Source organism: Callospermophilus lateralis, chromosome 8, assembly GCF_048772815.1.
Source record: "Callospermophilus lateralis isolate mCalLat2 chromosome 8, mCalLat2.hap1, whole genome shotgun sequence".
Lineage (NCBI taxonomy): Eukaryota > Metazoa > Chordata > Mammalia > Rodentia > Sciuridae > Callospermophilus > Callospermophilus lateralis.
This window is the reverse complement of record NC_135312.1, coordinates 88,656,358-88,675,935: the sequence shown is the minus strand read 5'-3', so window position 1 is coordinate 88,675,935 and position 19,578 is coordinate 88,656,358. Positions and strand designations below refer to the sequence as shown.

General features: G+C 40.1%; 1 long non-coding RNA gene across 1 annotated transcript in view; it reads left to right on the top strand.

Moving 5' to 3' along the window:
- Positions 1-8,424, top strand: part of LOC143406245 (uncharacterized) — a 40,729-nt gene extending 32,305 nt beyond the window's left edge. The window contains exons 3-4 of the long non-coding RNA XR_013092183.2: positions 5,220-5,459; positions 6,202-8,424. This is a non-coding gene — a long non-coding RNA (uncharacterized LOC143406245). The remainder of the gene's footprint in view (positions 1-5,219; positions 5,460-6,201) is intronic.
- The last annotated feature ends 11,154 nt before the right edge of the window (positions 8,425-19,578 follow it).

Below are 19,578 nucleotides of genomic sequence, written 5' to 3'. Positions count from 1 at the left end.
CCAGAAATCTGCCTATGCAAAGCAATTTTTTAGTGTTTGGGGGAAAGAAGTTTGTATTCCACAATAATATTTGTGCTTTTTACTGCCTTGTTACTAGAATCTCATTTAATCTTTACTAATTAATTTAGTCCTCCATCATATTGTTTGGATACATCCCTTAGAGTGAGGCTTCCAAGGTTTGCAGGCTTCCCTGTGATGTTACCAGTTTCCAAAGCAGGAGTGTGAGTCTCAGCACACAGGTAGCTTCACCCTTCAACCATCTTAAGCTGGGTATGTCATCTCTTGAGCAATGTCATCTCTTGCTCTGAGCTTCTTTCCAGATGTTAGTGCAATGTCGGATTTCCCTCATCACACATCCTATTTCTTTATCACTTTAGCCTTAGCTACTATTCTTTGTTCTTTCCATTAATACCGAAACAGTTCACCTTTGGAAGGGACATTAGGTTGGAGCCACTGTGCTCTATGGGACCACAGGCAGCAATACTAGTCTAGCAAGTGCCTCCCCCTTAGTCCACTGCCATTCAGATAGGGTAAGGTTACTCAGGTATAGACCTAGTGGGCTAGGATCACCATGAGGCCATACAGCTGTAGTCACTGATAATCCCACTTTTGCCGGGTGGGGTGAACACACAACACACCGCTATTAGGCCCTTAGGAGTTCTATCATAATATCCCAAAACATAATTCCTTGCTTAGAAATCATCTCTTCTCTCAGCACTTATAGCTGTTGCTCTGATCCTGTGACCACAGAAATCAGGTCTGTGAGGGTGGGGGAGGACAGGGGCAGGACTTGAAATGATATAGGAAAGAAAGAAAAAATAGTGATTACTAGACCAGTGTACTTGTTCCTTGGAGTCATACCAGCATCCTTCTTCACCCTCTTCCCGAGACAAAAAAAAAAAAAGAAAACTTTCATCCTGTTCAGTCTAAGTATGGGCTCACACTGTGAAGGGCCAGCACTTCAGGCTTGTTTTCCCCCCATTTTAGACAACCACTGTTTTAATTGCCCAGTTCACTTCTCTCTTATTGCTCTGAGGAGGGTATCTCTACCATTGTTGCATTGTTGCATGTTATGGGTTGTACAGTGTGTCCTCTGGTCTGAAAAAAAAGGACTGTTGGTTGTTCATGGGATGTGCTCTGTTCTGTTTCTTCTGTAGCACTCAGAACATTTGCATTTTTCTATAAGCTAAGCAAAACCCAGTCCAGAATTGATGTCTACTCCTGTCAGGACACCCAAAGCTACTAGCATCAGGTATCAGTTGCCTTCCCACCAGGGGATCTGCCCCAGACCCATTGACAGACTAGGTCTCTTTTGCTAGAAGACAGTTCTTTCTGGCATTTTGTGACTCTGAGAGTACCAAGGAATACCCAGATTCAGCCCATCTCAGCATGGCTGCAGAACCCATATCTACTCATTTCATGGGCCCATATGGCCACCTAAGGCCATACACGGGGTACCTGCTTGTCAGTATCACCTCTCAAACCTGGAAATGGGTTCTTCTGATGGGCATGCACATGTACTATTTTAATGCATACCTCAAAGTTCCATAAGGCCATGTTCCACATTGGTATTGGTTTAATAGAACAGGATTCGACTGTTTTCTGCCTGACCATAAGACCAAGCCATTAGTCATTGCCTGGGACTAAGTAAAAACTCAACAGAGGAGCTTATTGCTACCTTCTTCCATTAGAGTGGCATCCTGCCAAATAGGATGTTGTTCCTTCACCCTGGAACCACCATTCCCAAGCCCAGAAGCTCTAGGGTGGCCATCTGAGAGTTGTTTATAGGACACTGTCCAAGTGTCAAGGGAACCTAGGAGTTCCTCACATAGTGGTGGAGTCAGTAATAGGAGGATAAAGGCTCCTCATTAGGATATCTCTTCCTGTCATTCCCCAGGTAACATGATATTTTATTTTTATTATTTATTTATTCGTATGTGATATTGGGGATTAAACACAGGGGCATTCTTCCACTGAGCTATATCCTTAGTCCTTTTAATTTTTTAAAAATGTCTAAATCTATTTTTCTTTATTTAATTAATTGATTTATTTTGTGCAATAATGCGATTGAGCCCATAGGTGCTTTACTACTCTAGCTATATCCATGGCCCCTTTTATACCTTATTTTGAGATGGGGGTCTTTCTAAATTGCCCAGACTGGCCTTAAATTTGAGGTCCTCCTGCCTCAATCTCCCAAATTATTCAGATTACAGAAGCATGCCACCACACCCAGAGATCTTGTATAAACTGCTTAAATTCTCTAATCCAAAATCCCTATAGGAATTGCTGAGAGGTATACATAAGCTTTTGCCAAAAGCACTAGCCTGGGCTTCACATGGAACTATCCAATAGAGAATTTTTCCTACTAACAACCCAGTTTCCATTCTACACTGTGTGCACCCAGGTAATCGTACTGGTCATCTGTTAGCATGTTTAATTAATATTGCTTAAAGGGAAGATGCACATGCCCTCCATTTTACAATGTTAGGAAAAATATTTCCCTAGATAGACAGGACGTCCTTTCCCCAAAAAACAATCAGGTGAAATAGACACAGCTTCATTACCTAAAGTTTATGTAAACATTTTAGTTTTTATAACTCTATTCTTACATTTTTATATTGTAGTGCCAGAAACTTCTCCACCCCAAGACCACTCTTTTTTTTTTTTTTGGGGGGGGGGTACCAGGGATTAAACCCAGAGGCACTTAACTAATAAGCCACACCCCCCAGCCTTTTTATTTTTTATTTTGAAAAAATTTAATTTTTCAAATGCTGAATAATATTTTTGGAATATTATGGAAATGAGGACAACCACTCCATTCACAATATCCTCAAAATAAAATAAAATAAAATAAAATACTTGGGAATCGACCTAACAAAAGAGGTAAAAGACTTATACAATGAAAACTACAGAACCCTAAAGAGAGAAATAGAAGAAGATCTTAGAAGATGGAAAAATATACCCTGTTCATGGATAGGCAGAACTAACATCATCAAAATGGCGATATTACCAAAAGTTTTCTATAGGTTTAATGCAATGCCAATCAAAATCCCAACGGCATTTCTTGGAGAAATAGATAAAGCAATCATGAAATTCATATGGAAAAATAAAAGACCCAGAATAGCAAAAACAATGCTAAGCAGAAAGTGTGAATCAGGTGGTATAGTATTCCACACTTCAAACTATACTACAGAGCAATAGTAACAAAAACAGCATGTTACTGGTACCAAAACAGGCGGGTGGACCAATGGTACAGAATAGAGGACACAGAAACCAATCCACAAAACTACAACTATCTTATATTTGATAAAGGGGCTAAAAGCATGCAATGGAGGAAGGATAGCATCTTCAACAAATGGTGCTGGGAAAACTGGAAATCCATATGCAACAAAATGAAACTGAATCCCTTTCTCTCACCATGCACAAAAGTTAACTCAAAATGGATCAAGGAGCTTGATATCAAATCAGAGACACGGCGTCTGATAGAAGAAAAAGTTGGCTACGATCTACATACTGTGGGGTCGGGCTCCAAATTCCTCAATAGGACACCCATAGCACAAGAGTTAATAACTAGAATCAACAAATGGGACTTACTCAAACTAAAAAGTTTTTTCTCAGCAAAAGAAACAATAAGAGATGTAAATAGGGAGCCTACATCCTGGGAACAAATCTTTACTCCTCACACTTCAGACAGAGCCCTAATATCCAGAATATACAAAGAACTCAAAAAATTAGACAATAAGATAACAAATAATCCAATCAACAAATGGGCCAAGGACCTGAACAGACACTTCTCAGAGGAGGACATACAATCAATCAACAAGTACATGAAAAAATGCTCACCATCTCTAGCAGTCAGAGAAATGCAAATCAAAACCACCCTAAGATACCATCTCACTCCAGTAAGATTGGCAGCCATTATGAAGTCAAACAACAACAAGTGCTTGCGAGGATGTGGGGAAAAGGGTACACTTGTACATTGCTGGTGGGACTGCAAATTGGTGAGGCCAATTTGGAAAGCAGTATGGAAATTTCTTGGAAAGCTGGGAATGGAACCACCATTTGACCCAGCTATTCCCCTTCTCGGTCTATTCCCTAAAGACCTAAAAAGAGCATACTACAGGGACACTGCTACATCCATGTTCATAGCAGCACAATTCACAATAGCAAGACTGTGGAACCAACCTAGATGCCCTTCAATAGACAAATGGGTAAAAAAAATGTGGCATTTATACACAATGGAGTATTACTCTGCATTAAAAAATGACAAAATCAAAGAATTTGCAGGGAAATGGATGGCATTAGAGCAGATTATGCTAAGTGAAGCTAGCCAAGCCCTTAAAAACAAATGCCAAATGTCTTCTTTGATATAAGGAGAGTAACTAAGAACAGAGTAGGGAGGAAGAGCATGAGAAGAAGATTAACATTAAACAGGGATGAGAGGTGGGAGGGAAAGGGAGAGAGAAGGGAAATTGCATGGAAATGGAAGAAGACCCTCAGGGGTATACAAAATTACATACAAGAGGAAGTGAGGGGAAAGGGAAAAAAAATACAAGGGGGAAAAATGAATTACAGTAGAGGGGGTAGAGAGAGAAGAGGGGAGGGGAGGGGGGAGGGGGGATAGTAGAGGATAGGAAAGGCAGCAGAATACAACAGACACTAGTATGGCAATATGTAAATCAATGGATGTGTAACCGATGTGATTCTGCAATCTGTATATGGGGTAAAAATGGGAGTTCATAACCCACTTGAATCAAAGTGTGAAATATGATATATCAAGAACTATGTAATGTTTTGAACAACCAACAATGAAAATTAAAAAAAAAGAAAAAATTTTATTTTTCAAATTCTAAATAATATTTTTATTTTATTTTGAGACAGACTCTTGCCAAGTTGCTTAGAGCCTCCCAAAGTTGCCAAGAGGCTGGTTTTGAACTTTCCATCTTCCTGTCTCAACCTCCTAAATCACTGGGATTACAGGCATGGGCTACCGCACCTGGCACCCCAAATGTTGTTTTATCCTCTCCTGTGCAATAAGCTTTGGGTTTCTGGTGGGGGTAAGGAGTAGGAGGATGGAAGGGAGTCATTGAGCCAAGGAAGCCTAACCCTTAGGTCAATCTTTATCTTGATTATCTCAATTAATGGGCCTCATTATTTCCCTCAGGCAATTCAAATAAGATTTCTCATTGTAATTTCTGACTTTTTTTTTTCTTTTGCAGTATTGAGGATTGAACCCAGGTGTACTTTGCCACTGAGCTACATCTCCCAAAAGAGGAAAATTATGATCTAAAGCAAACTTGCCTTCGAGGTGCCTGCGTATATTTCAGGGCAAAAAGCAACTTACAAAAGGGGTCTGGGTTGCAATGGAGAAGCGCATTTCTCTTCCAGACAAGAGGTGTTAAGTGTCTCTCACTCAGAGGAAGAACTAGTTGAACTTGATACAACTTAAAAACAAAGAGGTGAAACTTTCACACACAAGAGCCATTTTCAAATGGTTAAGCAGTTTGCCTGTAACAAACATCTGAAAATGCTCTCCTTATAGCATCTTCAGTTTTGAAAAAAAAGAATGAACTTTGTGACACTGACAGGATTACAGGACTTTCAGGATAGCTTGAAGACATGGAGGTTCCTGGAGGGTGGGGGGCCTAGAGGGTGCGTGGAAGCTCCACGCCCCTTCTCCCATACCTCAATTTATTAATTTCTTCATCTGCCTTCTTTGTAATTTCCTTTATAATAAGTCAGAAGATGTTTTGTGTATAGTAGGGAGGATTGAACCCAAAGTGTCAGGCATGTTAGATTAGTAAGCTGCCAGTGGGCTACACCTCCAGCCCTGAATGGTAAATGTTTCCCTAAATCCTGTGAGCCACTTCAGCAAATTCATTGAACCTGACAAAGGGGCGGTGGGAAACCCAACTTATAACCACTTAGTCAAAAACACAGGGAAGCAACCAGGCACCTGTGACTGGCATCTAAAGTGTCGGGGGCGGGGGGGAACAGCATTGGGACTGAGCCTTCAACCTGTAGGATCTGATGCTATCTCCAGGTAGATATTGTCAAAATTGGATTAAATTAAAGGATACTGTTGCAGAATTGCTTGCTTGTAGGTGGGGAGAAACCCTTACACTTTTTAGAGTCACAAAAGTCTGTTGATTGTGGTGTGAGAGTCAAGGAAAAATCATAGTTCATATTTTTTTCCAACAGATTTGGTATCTATGAAGCTGGAACAGCCCTAGTCATGCGGTTGGAAGAGAGAAAGAGTCAAAGGACAAGGATGAGGAGCCTTTGATTCCTGGCGGCCATGGGCTGAAGACCCATGGTATAGAGCAGCAGTTGTGTCCGTGACTAAAGGTGAAAATGTTCCATGGAGTTGAGAGATGGATCAAAATCTTGGAGATTTGGTTCACCAATCTATAAGGAAATGCAAACTCGTAAGAAAAAAGTGACATAAACCATGCCTTGATCATTGCTATCTGTAATAGCTAAAATGAACATAGAAAAAAATACTGAGTTGGGTTGGACCTTGAGACCGGATCAAGCTCTCATTGTAGTCTATCCAAACTTGGGCCACAAGCCTCCAATCTACCCACCAAGGGGGATATAATGGCAGAACATAGAAAGTACTTCTAAGACCTTTGGTCACCAAAGAAGAGGGTCAATATGGGGCAAGGGCAAAAGCAAGAAAGTATTAAGCCCAGAGGGTACAGTGTGAAGGGACTATATTGTTTTGTAGACTGGCTTCCTGAGGAGCCTTTACTAAAATTGACTTTGAAAGGGACATTTAGGAAGCATTGTAGCAGTGAATGCACACAGAGTGGAGAGTACCTGTGGGTGGCTGCAGGGCCCATTGCTCACTCTGGAACCATCCAAAATGGCTAGCTGTGTAATGCAGATACTTGGGAGGTTATTCCTGAGAGAAAAGCCACCCTGGTAGAGTAGATAAAACTACTATAAAGTCTGTTTACCCTCAGAAGAAAGATTGTCCAACTCAGCCTTTTTTACTTTGAGAGATAAAAAGGCAGAAACTAAAGAAAAAATTTAAAATGATGGATATATAACATTTGTCTATTTGTTGTTGTTGTTGTTGTTTTTAATACTCCCTAGTAAGGAGTCTAACTGGAGTTTTATTTGGTCTCTTTACATACCTTGGGAACAAATATTGGTGGAAGCCATCAGCTGACTGATTATTCTTCTTTATGACTCCCCCACCACACACACTCCATATTGGGGATTCAATACAGGGGGATCTACCTCTGAGCCACATTTCAGCTCTCTTTTATTTTTTATTTTTCATTTTGAGACAGAACCTTGATAAGTTACTGAGGCTGGCCTTGAACTTGCATTCTTTCTGCCTCAGACTCCCAAGTCTCTGTGATTATAGGAATGCTCCATCACACCTGGCTTCTTTATGATTTTTCTTAACAATGAAATGATGTTCCTTGAAGATGAGTTACTCAAAACCTGTTCTTCATAATCTCAAATTTAATCACATCCTTCACTCTGATTAAATTCATTTCATGACTTCCTGTTACTTTGGGGTTCTAGTCTTTCAGTGTGAAAAGATATAAAACCCAAATAAACAAGATTGTCTTTTAAAATGGGAAGTGTACTGGACACAGTGGCACATGCCTGTGCTTGGGAGACTGAGGCAGGAGGATTGAAAAAGCCAGCTTCAGCAATTTAGTGAGACCCTAAGCAATTGAGCAAGGATATGGCTCAGTGGTAAAGTGCCCCTGGGGTCAATCCCAAGTACCAAAAAAATAAATAAATAAAAATAAGTGGAAAGAGGGGCAGGTGATTAATTTAATGAAATATCCCACACATAGATTATTTTAGATTATCTTTAGTTCAGATAGATGAAGTGTAACAGTGGTCCACTTTATGTTTTGAATGTAGCCCTTGCTGGTCTTCCACTGTAACTTATTTTTTGTTAATCTGTTTTTTTGGGGGGTACCAGGGACTGAATTATTTTGTATTTTATTTAAAGACAGGGTCTCACTGAGTTGCTTAGCACCTCACTTTTGCTGAGGCTGGCTTTAAACTCACGATCCTCCTGCCTCAGTCTCCTGAGTCACTGGGATTACAGGAGGGCACAACCAATCCTGGCTACAATTTATTTTTAAAACGGACACGTTTCATTCTCTTCCTCTCTCCCTGCTCCTCCTTAATCTCTCCCCCTCCCCAATCTCAGGAGAAACAGGATTATCTTTCTCTCCCATTTTAGGCAGACTGTTCTGTCTTGAATACACATCCATCATAGGAATGAAGTAATCCAGACTTTGGGTATGGTATCAGAAGATCTCAGAAATGACTGTCTCCCAAATTAACAAGTGAATCACAACTCCAGACCGAGAATACGTGGAATATAGCCTTTGAGTTGCCTCTTTAAAACCCCCTGTTCCTGCTGATAATCAGAATCATAGCCTTTGAGATAGGAGTCTCCTGGATTTCTCCTTTGCTAGCAAAGCAATAAACCTTCTTTTTCCTTTTTCTCATAACTGTGTTTTTGTTATTAGATTGGCATTGGGGACATGCCCAAGCTTTTGGATTCGTGTGGAGCTCTGTCTCATCTCATTCTTTATTGCTCCCATTTGGTCTCTTTTAGCTCTCCCATTAGGTAAATTCTTCATTCATGATAGATACTAAAAACTCCAGGCTTACATTCTATACTTGCAACATCCAATTAGAAAAAAAAAAAAAAAGGAAAAAATAATAAAACAAAAAACAAACAAACAAACAAAAAACACAGGGTGAGGTGGATCTTCTCCAGTCCCAGAACTGAGTGTCAGAGTTTGAACTGGTTTAAGTATAAACATGTGGTCCAGATGTCCAGAATCAATTACTAAAGTCAGAGGGATATTATGTTTGATTGGCCAGGTGTCTCTTTGTCACTGATGACCTTCTGAAGCTAGATGCAAAGTCAGAGATTCACTGAGCCACAGGAAATAGTAGTGGGGAGCAAATGTAGCTCATCTGTGAAAATGAGGGCTGATTCCAGGAGAAACAGATTCTGGAAAGGTTCAAACACAGAGATGTATTATGGCTCACTTCATTGCTGCACAGCATACAGGTATCATTTTGAATCCAGATTTAAAGTGTAGCTAGGTAAATCGGGTCTGATGGAGAAAATGGAGACCAATTTACGTCTGGGAAATCAGAAACCACACCTGGGAGATTGCAATGTTAATGTTCCCAAAGCCCAGATTAAACACCTCATCCTAAAGAACTGTTAATGAAGAAACTCTGCAGAGGACTGGGAATTGCTAATTGATTCGCCCTGGGTCCCCCTCCCGCGGCCCAGATCACTCCTCCCAGGCCTCTTCAGCCCACCGTTTAACACTGGAATTCCCAATTGCAGAATGAGGGAAAGAACAAGATAAAAGAGAGGAATGTGGAGGGTCAAAGAAAACTTTAGATATAAAAGGGATAGGACTTCCTCATCCCACTGATTCCTACTTTTAGGTCCCCTTCTTCCTCCAAGAGAAGACGATTTTATTCTTTAAATAAAGCCTGGCATGCTTCTCTGGTGTTAGACTTCAATATTGGAGGAAACAGGACTCCACACGGGAACTGGCAGTATCATATTTGGAAGTCCCACTGAGATCTACACCAAGGTAAGCTCCTCTCCATGCACCCCACATCTGTTTGAGGTGCATCTTTCTCTTTCTTTTTGGAGGATGATGGGCATCTGTTGGCTACTTAAACGTAGTCAGTGCGGCAGCAACTCTTCAAGACTTGGGTGAAAGGTCTTCCAGCCTAGGTAGCCCTCAGTCACCTGTTAAGTACAGAAGTGGCATGTTGGGTTCTGCTGAAGCCGTTTCCTACTTTTCTGTCCAGGCCCGGACAGCAGTTGGCTGAGTACATACACAGTGCCCCTAGTCCCAATCTGCTTTGGATGCATGGAGGTGGATGAAGGAGCTTGGAACAATTGCAGGATTCTGGCTCTGGCCACCCTCAGGTGAATTCCTAAGGTTGCTTCTCTTTTTTTTTTTTTTTAAATTTTTATTGTTGGTTGTTCAAAACATTACATAGTTCTTGATATATCATATTTCACACTTTGATTCAAGTGGGTTATGAACTCCCATTCTTACCCCGTATACAGATTGCAGAATCACATCAGTTACACTTCCATTGATTTACATATTGCCATACTAGTGTCTGTTGTATTCTGCTGCCTTTCCTATCCTCTACTATCCCCCTCCCCTCCCCTCCCCTCCCCTCCCCTCCCCTCCCCTCTTCTCTCTCTACCCCCTCTACTGTAATTCATTTCTCCCCCTTGTATTATTTTTCCCTTTCCCCTCACTTCCTCTTGTATGTAATTTTGTATAACCCTGAGGGTCTCCTTCCATTTCCATGCAATTTCCCTTCTCTCTCCCTTTTGCTTCTCTTTACACACACACACACCCCACCCCAGGCCCTAAGGGGTATTTAGGGTGATCCTGTGGATGGTGGATAAATGGCACTGAGGGAAAGCCTCAATTACATTTGCCTCTGTTTGGGCCAGGCAACACTCCCCCATATCCATTCCTTCCTGGATGCTTCCCTTCTTGGTTCATCAAAAACACTAGCAATTCAGATTGCAGGAGTCCACCTTGAGGGTCTCTTCTCTGAGGAGAAGTCTGTTCTACTATCCATTAAAAAAAAAAAAAAAAAAACTCTCACTTTCAACTCTCCACTTGCTTCTCTGGTGCTATACTTCAGCATTTGGGGGAACAGGTCTAGGTGCGGTAACCGGTAACCAGCGGTATCAATTTTATGTATTTAAACATTAAAAATCCCCAAGTCTATAATAAGTAATAATGTCATATGAAAAAAAAAAGACAAAAAAAGCATGTGCTAGTACCACTAAAGGTTTATCCAGTCTGGGTCTAGACTATTGTTTTGCTCATATTGTTTTGTTTTATTTTTGTGTTTTTGTTGTTTATGTTTTAATTTGTTCTTATTAGTTATGCATGCCAGTAGAATGCATTTTGACACATCATATATAAAGGAAGTATAACTTCTCATTCTTCTGGTTGTACATGGTGTAGAATTACACCAGTCGTGAAATCATATATCACATTGCGTAATAATGTCAGATTCAGTCTACTATCCTTTCTACTCCCATGCCTCCTCCTCTCCCTTCACTGTGCTCTGCCTAATCCAAAGTATGTCTGGAGTATTTTTCCCTAGCCCTACCTCCTTATTGTGAATTAGCATCCATATATCAGAGAAAACATTTGGCCTTTGGTTTTTTGGGATTGGCTCATGTCACTTACCATGATATTCTCCAGCTCCATCCATTTACCTTCCAAGTAATATTCCATTGTGTATATACATTCTTCTTTAAGGCTAAGTAATATTCTATTGTATATATACACCACATTTTCTTTATCTATTCATCTGTTGAAGGGTATCTAGTTTGATTACATAGTTTGGCTATTGTGAATTGAGCTGCTATAAACATTGATGTGGCTTGTCACTGTAATATGCTGATTTTAAGTCCTTTGGGTATAAAATAAGGAATGGGATAGCTGGGTCCAGTGGTGGTTCCATCCAAGGTTTCCAAGGAATCTCCATACTGTTTTCCATAATGGTTGTACCATTTGCAGTCCCACCAGCAATGTATGAGTATGTTTTGTTTTTTCCAGCCAGGATCTCACTGTGTTACTATGGCTGTCCTCAAACTCCCAGGCTTAAGTGAGCCACTTGCCCCAACCTCCCAAGTACCTGGGACTAACAGGGTTGCAACCATTATTCCTGTCTTCCAAACTCTTGTTAAAGTGCATTCTTCATGGTAAGATCTATTATAAAGTGACACATTAAAGCATCTCCACCAAACATAATATACATGTATGGGGAAGAAACAAAATAACTACCATCAAAAGTCCTATTTGGGGCTGGGGTTATAGCTCAGTGGCAGAGCATGTGAGAGGCACTGGGTTTGATCCTTAGCACCACAGAAAAATAAACAAATAAAAGAAAGGCATGCTGTCCATCTACAACTACAAAAACAAAAACAAACAAACAAAAAAACTCCTATTTGAAAAAGGGAAAATGGGAAGTGGCATAGATGGTCATTATTCTTTAGCATATCTATTATCCTGCTGGACAGGAGTGGCAATGACTTCTTGTTCTGGCTTTAGAGGGAATTCCTGGTCAGTCCTAAAGTTGCTCTTGAATCTGTTTTTGTTGTTGTTGTTTTGGGGGGTTTTTTTGGTTTAGTTTTGTTGTCTTTTGTTTGTTTGTTTGGTATGATTTCTCCTGTTGCTTGTCCTCTATGTCCACAACTGAGAAAGGCACTTGGGGGCCAGGTGTTTTTACTTTCTGGTTCTCAAACCTACTCATAGTGCTGTTTCTGTTGGTGCAGATTAGGATCCTCACTGAGTGTTGCTGTGGGGTTGAGCAATCAGCCCCCAGTTTATGGGTGTTTGGGTTTCTCTGGAAAACCAAGTTCCTTAAAAGTTTAATAAGCTCTACCATCTATTTGTTTTAGTAAATTCAGTGAGTTAGCAGCAAAAGCCTGAGTTAGTATGAACACCCAGTCCTTGCCTGTAAACTGCAAGCTTATTTCTATCTTCTAACCATTGAACTTGATATTCTGTCTATACAGGGATTAGGTTTCCATTTTTTGTTTCCAATTTTATTCTAACCTCCCCATCTTTGCTAGCACTAAATTTAGACAGAAGCAGAGCCCTTGAATTTCCAAACCTCAAACAGTAAAATTGTTTCTGACTCTTGGCTGGTTTGCCTATCAGGATAAGGGGTAAAAGGGATAATTTTTGTGGCTTCACTTTAAAAATAATAGATATCTTTATTTATTAATTTTAATTAGGTAAATATGACAGCAGAATGTATTTTGATTCATTGTGTACAATTGCAGCACAACTTTTCATTTCTCTAGTTGTACAGGATGTAGTGGATCACCATATGTGCAGTCATACACTTACCTAGGGTAATGATGTCCATCTCATTCCACCATCTTTCCTGCCGGTGTCTTCACTTTTTGCAGATGAGTCAGCTTTAACTGCAATGCCCTTTTTGTGTAGAACATCATTAAACTTCACAAGGAGGAATGAATTCATTTCCGATTTTCTTTTCCTTTTTTTCCCCTCCAAACACATCCTCTCATCTCCAGCCTCAGTCGACACATGGTCTGGGTACTAAGATACATTGGGTAGCAGTTTAATCCAATGAGTGTCCATTGCTCAGTTTAAGAAAGAGTTCTTAATTGCCACTTTCCTGCCTGTATTCTGCAAACACTATATTTTAGATTTTACTTATCATACTTCAAATCTTTATCATTAAAAAAATAAATAAATCATGACTCTTCCAGGTCAGAATAACTAAATTTCACACAGGCTTGTTTGGTAAGAAGAGTATACTGGTTCACAAAACTAAAGTGACAGGGTAGATCTGCTCAGTGATGTCCCCTGGACCCCTGCTTCATCTCTCTGCTGCACGTTCCTCTGTGCTGCCTACACTGTAGGACAGATATTTCCTTTGGGAGAAGTGAGTTTTCCTCAACTGGTTGCCAGTAGCTTCAGGTTGACACCCTATAGCATCAGCAAACCCAGCAGAAAAAGAAAATTTCCTTAACAATATAAGCAAAAGGTTCAGAATTAGCCTTAATGATTTTTATTGACCTGGCTTGGATTTTATGCTTCCCTTTCCCTGGAAGGCCCTGTGTGTCCTGTCCCTGGCTGGCCTACCTTACCAGCCCCATTTCATTGTTTTCTCCTACTTATCGTTTGGGCTCCAGTGTCCAGTCACCCTGGCCTTGTGGCACACACCTTTCTGCAATGAACAAGTAAACAAGGTTCACAAGGCTTCTTTCTTTGTGTCTCATTTGTGGGTGCCCAACCCTTTTTTAATTTTTTATTTTGAGACAGGGTCTTGCTAACTTGCTGAGGGCTTTGATAAGTTGCTGAGGCTAGCTTTGAACTTTCCATCTTTGTGCTTCAGCCTCCCAAGCTGCTGGGATTACAGGACTGTGCCACTTGCATTGTAAACAAGTTTTCATTGAGTATTTAGTTTTAACTCTTAGAGGACAAATGGAGTGTAGAAATTAAAAAAAAAAAAAAAATGGTCATGGTGCATGCCTATGATCCCAGCAACTTGGGAGACTGAGGCAGAAGGGTTGCAAGTTTGAGGCTAGCCTCTGCAATTTAGCAAAGTTCCAAGCAACTTTGAGAACTTGTTTCAAAATAAAAAATGAAAAAGAACCAGGATTTTTCTCAGTGGTTAAGTACTCCTAGGTTTAATCCCTTGTGTCAATAAAATAATAATAATAATAATAATAATAATAATAATAATAATAATAATACTTTTGGGGGGGGGAAGGTACTGGGTATTGAATTCAGGGGCACTTGACCACAGAGGCACATCCCAGCCCTATTTTGTATTTTATTCAGAGACAGGGTCTCACTGAGTTGCTTAGCACCTCATTTTGCTGAAGCTGGCTTTGAACTTGAGATCCTCCTGCCTCAGAACAATACTTTTCTTTTCTTTTTTTTTTTTTTTTTTAATGAATAAAGTGTTTCAGTAAATGGGGAAGCTGAAGAACTACATCATGCTGAAGACGTTTTGGTTTCTCCGATTGTATTTCTGCATCTAGTTTTCCTTCAACGCTCTGCCTTGTACACCAGTACCAATTTCTCCTTCTGTTAGTTGTTTGGCATTGTCTAACAGAGAAGATAACTTTAATTGTATAACAAGACATTTCAATGAGGGGAAACTTCGATGAAAAACATTTTTTTCAGTTAGATATTTTGGAGGAAGATGACATGGTTCTCAGTGAAAAGTGTTCACACTCTGAAACAGACAAGCTAGTGCTAGTTCAGCCATTTACTAGCTTTTTTGATCATAGGAATTTATTTACTCACTCTGAGCCTTTACTGAAGATAATGATATCTACCTTGCAGGATTCTTGAAAGAATATAAAAGTAATTTATGCTTTATGCCCAGGACATACTAGGCAAGCAATGTTTTTATGATTGTTCTTGGATTACAGAATTGTCACTGCAGCAGAAAGCCTGGTAAAAATCACACCCATCACTGCACATCACCCAGAGGGAGACTCTCTTGCCACAGTAAGAGAGATGGGTGGTATAGAGAGGAGACGGTGGAACACATCTTTTAGCTGTGTCAGTAACTGTGGGCTATCCACTAATCCTGAAAGAGTATGTGGTAAGAATTCTCTCATGGGCTGGGGATGTGGCTCAAGCGGTAGCGCGCTCGCCTGGCATGCGTGCGGCCCGGGTTCGATCCTCAGCACCACATACAAACAAAGATGTTGTGTCCGCCGATAACTAAAAAAAAATAAATATTAAAAATCTCTCTCTCTCTCTCCCTTTCTCACTCTCTCTTTAAAAAAAAAAAATTCCCTCAGTTCTTGAAACTAAATCCATAATATACTGAACCATTTAAAATAAAAATGTAAAGAAAACCTTATACTCTTACACTGAATGGTTGGCCCTGCTTCTTTATTCTCTACCCAAGGTTGTCAGCAGAGTGATTTATTTTATCTTATTTTTCTGCATTGTTGTGGATCAAGCCCATGGCCTGGTGTACGCTAGGCAAATGATCTACCGTTGCGTTACATACACCCCAGCCCAGAGGGTGATCATTCAAAAGGCTCCATCTTTCACGGACCTTATTCAAGAAATTATCTTTTCTTTAAAAACTCTCCTGGATTTGCTGTCTCCCATCAGCATTAAAACATACTCAAGCCATTCCTATATTTAAAAAAAAAATCCCTTTCTCAACTCACATCCCCTATAGCTGTTTTGCTATCTCCTTCCTCCTCTCTTTAGTCAAACTTCTTTAAATAGTTATCTGTACCCACTATCTTCACATCCTTACTTCCTGTTTAGGCTTCAACCTCAGGCAATCTGTCTTCTATCACCCCTGCTCTTCTGTTGAAATTTACTTTGCCAGAGGTTGTGAAGAATCACCCCCTCACTGTGTGTCCAAGGATAGTTCTCATTATTTGTCTCTGGTAACAAGTCATCAGCATATGGATCTGCTAACCAGGGTTTATGCCTCATGAAGTCTTTCCTCAATTGTCTCCCATAACACCTCACACTCTGGCTTCCTCTTTAGGGGTTTCCTCTTTTTTTTTTTTTAACTCAAGGATAATATTTTCTATTTCTCTCCTGGAGTCCCAGTTTTCCTTCTCTTTCAGTGTATGAGGTTATCTTCCTCAAGTGTCATCTTTATCCTAACGATTCACAATTTCCAACTCCACCATGAATGTTTCATGCTCACATATCAACTACCAATGAATATGAACAACCATTCTTGACATGCTATCTCTCAGGTGACTCAATTTGTTCATCACAGATTATTTTTTTTATTCCTTCCTCAACCCTCCAACTCCTACTCTCAAAATCTCTTCTCTCCTTGTTCTCTATTGCCAATGAAAGTGAACCAGCATTTCACTGGCCATGGAAGCAACGTGGGTGACATCCCTGCCCCTGCCTCTGCTTGCCTTGATCTGAGATAGTTGCTCTGCTCCATTTCTTCCACCTTTTTTTTTTTTTTTTTTTTTATGCCCTGGATCTCTTCATTTCTCCCTTCAAATCTCCAATCTAGAGCATTCTATTTTTGATCTATGTGGTTTCCACTGCCTCTGCTAGTAGGTTTTCTCAATCTATTCTCCCTAATACAACCACAGACATATTTCAAAAGTGTAAATTGGATCATTTTCTTCTTTTACAAAATACATCCTTGATTTTTTAGTACATTTAGGACTCCATCCATACCCCTTACCATGGTTTACATTAGCCTTCATGATCTGATCCCTGCAAATTGCTGCACCATGATAGTCTGAACTCTTCCTCTTGACTTTCTGTAAAAGGCTTTGGAATTATTTTTTCTTCAAATATATCCTGCTCTCTTATGCCCCTGCTATCCACATAGTTTCTGTCCACCAACTATGCTTCTCTGACTTTCTGAATGATTCTTTTAATTATTAAGATCTCACTTTAAACATGACTTTCATTGGGATATTTTCTCTACATCAAGTATGAGCTAAGACACTTCCTATTGCACATCAGCACATTTCTCTTCAAAAATCTTAAAATGTTTTGGAATTACCCATTTACAAGTGTTTTCCCACTTAAATATAAGCTCTCTGAGGGCAGGGGGATATTGCTTATTCAATACTATATTCCTAGAAGAGGGAATAAATGAATATGAAATACGCTGGAAAGTACTTTATCTTCCATATTTTTCATGCCATTGAGCAACTTATTCTTCTATTTATTAGAAATCTATTTCCTAAAATACATCAAGTCTCCCCCACCGCCTACAATGGGGAGATGGAATCTAGGGATACTTTACCACTTTACCACAGAGCAACTATCTTAGATCAAAGCAAGGCAGAGGCAGGGGCAGGGGCAGGGGCAGGGATGTCACCCACATTGCTTGCATGGCCAGTGAAATGCTGGTTCACTTTCATTGGTAATAGAGAACAAGGAGAGAAGAGATTCTGAGAGTAGGAGTTGGAGGGTTGAGGAAGGAATAAAAAAAAAATCAGTGATGAACAAATTAAGTAGTGAGCCATCACCACCTGTTTTAAGCATAGTATAAGACAGAATATGGGAAATGCCACCTCTCATGAGAAACAAGAATGAAGAACAGATGTGTCATTCTTATAGCACCCTTCTGAGAATATTCTCAAATGGTATTTCCATCCACTTAATATCCTTCTGTGTTGTGAGGGTTTCCTGGCCACACCCTTCATGAAGATGCAGTTTACTCTGTTTGGTTATGGTCATGCACTGATTAAACCATCTTTCTTTATGTGGAAATTGAAATGCAAATGACATATCAGTTTCTCAATGTATCACCATAAGGTAGGATACATTAAAAATTCAGAATTGAGCAACCATTTAATTCAATGGAAACTTAAGTAACAACCCTTCATTTCTAAAGTTGTTTTGAGATACCCTGAATAGGTTAGTTTTCACTCATCTCAAATCCCTTGGCAAGTTCCTCCCACCCCACTGCTAATGCATGGCACAAACCTTTCAGGCGCAAAGCAATTCAAAAGGCTCCAAGTAGTCAGGTGGGTGTGGTGGGACATATACACCTGTGATCCCAGACATTTGGAAGCTAAAATGGTAGGATTACAAGTGTGAGGATAGCCTTGATGATTTAGTGAGACCTTTCTCCAAATAAACAAATAAATAAAGCAAGCACTGGGCATGCAAAGCACCCCTGGGTTTGAACCCCACTCCCCCACCCAAATACAAATCTTTCACATGGGCTGCCATCCACGAAGTCTCTAAAATTTAAAAGTAAAAATACATGCTACCAATAAAATAATTATTGTTTTCCAAACTTAACAGTGTATAGTAAAGGCACTCTGTTTGCCACATATTCTGTATCTTTATATAAAGAGCAAAGTGTTATTGCTTGGTAAGTTGCCCTGCTGGGGGGCATTAATTGCCAAAATTGTACAAAACTTGTCTTTTCATAGAATAGTTTAGATCAAGACATTTCACTCATTCCTGATTGTATACATAGTAAAGTTTCATTCTGAGTTTTTGGTTTCATTAGAAAATCTGTAAATTACCCAGATGTGGTGGGTGCAGTTCTGGAGACTGAGGCAGGAGTTGGAGGCCAGACTTACCAATTTAACAAGGCCCTAAGCAACTTAGTGAGATGCTGTCTCAAAAATAAAGAAAGAAAAGAAAAAGGGCTGGGGATATAGTTCAGTGGTAAAGTGCCTCCAGATTCAATCCCCAGTACCAAAAAGAAAAATAAAGAAAACCAGTGAATTTGACATTCTATTAAATCCAACAAACCCTACCATTCCAACCTTAATCAATAATGTGGGAAATATTTCAACATATTTCTGATTATTTTTTTTGGGGGGGGGATACCAGGGATTGAACTCTGGGGCACTCAACCACTGAGCCACATTCCCAGCCCTATTTTGTATTTTATTTAGAGACAGGGTTTCACTGAGTTGCTTAGCACCTCACTTTTGCTGAGACTGGCTTTGAACTCATGATCCTCCTGCCTCAGCCTCTGGCTTGAAAGGGGAGAGAGAAAGGGAGAGCTCTAGTGCTTTATCTTCCATATTTTTCATGTCATTGAGCAACTTGTTCTTCTGTTTTTTTAGAAATCTAAAATACATCAACTCTCCCCTGCTCCCCACAATGGGGAGATGGAACCTAGGGATACTTTACCACTGAGCTATCTCCCTAAATTGCCTGGGTTGGTCTCAAACTTAAGATTTCCCCATCTTAGCCTCCCAAGTCATTAGGATTGCAGGCCTGTGCCATCATGCTGGTGAAAATAGATTTAACTTTCACTTTACATTTAGAATAAACAGAATTCCTGCCACAGTGGATGGCTACTTAGGAAAAAAAAATACATTAAGGGGCAGGGATGTAGCTCAATGATAGAGCTTGCTTAGCATGTGGGAGTCATGGGTTGGATCCCCAGTATGGGGCAATAAGCTTACTTTCCCCATTTCCTTTGCTGGAGCACTGTCCTCCAAACAAATTCAGGCAAAGAGTGAAAATGTATCAGTTTAAGATACAATGTCACAAGTCGGTAAGAGCTTCTTTCCCACACTAAGGAAGG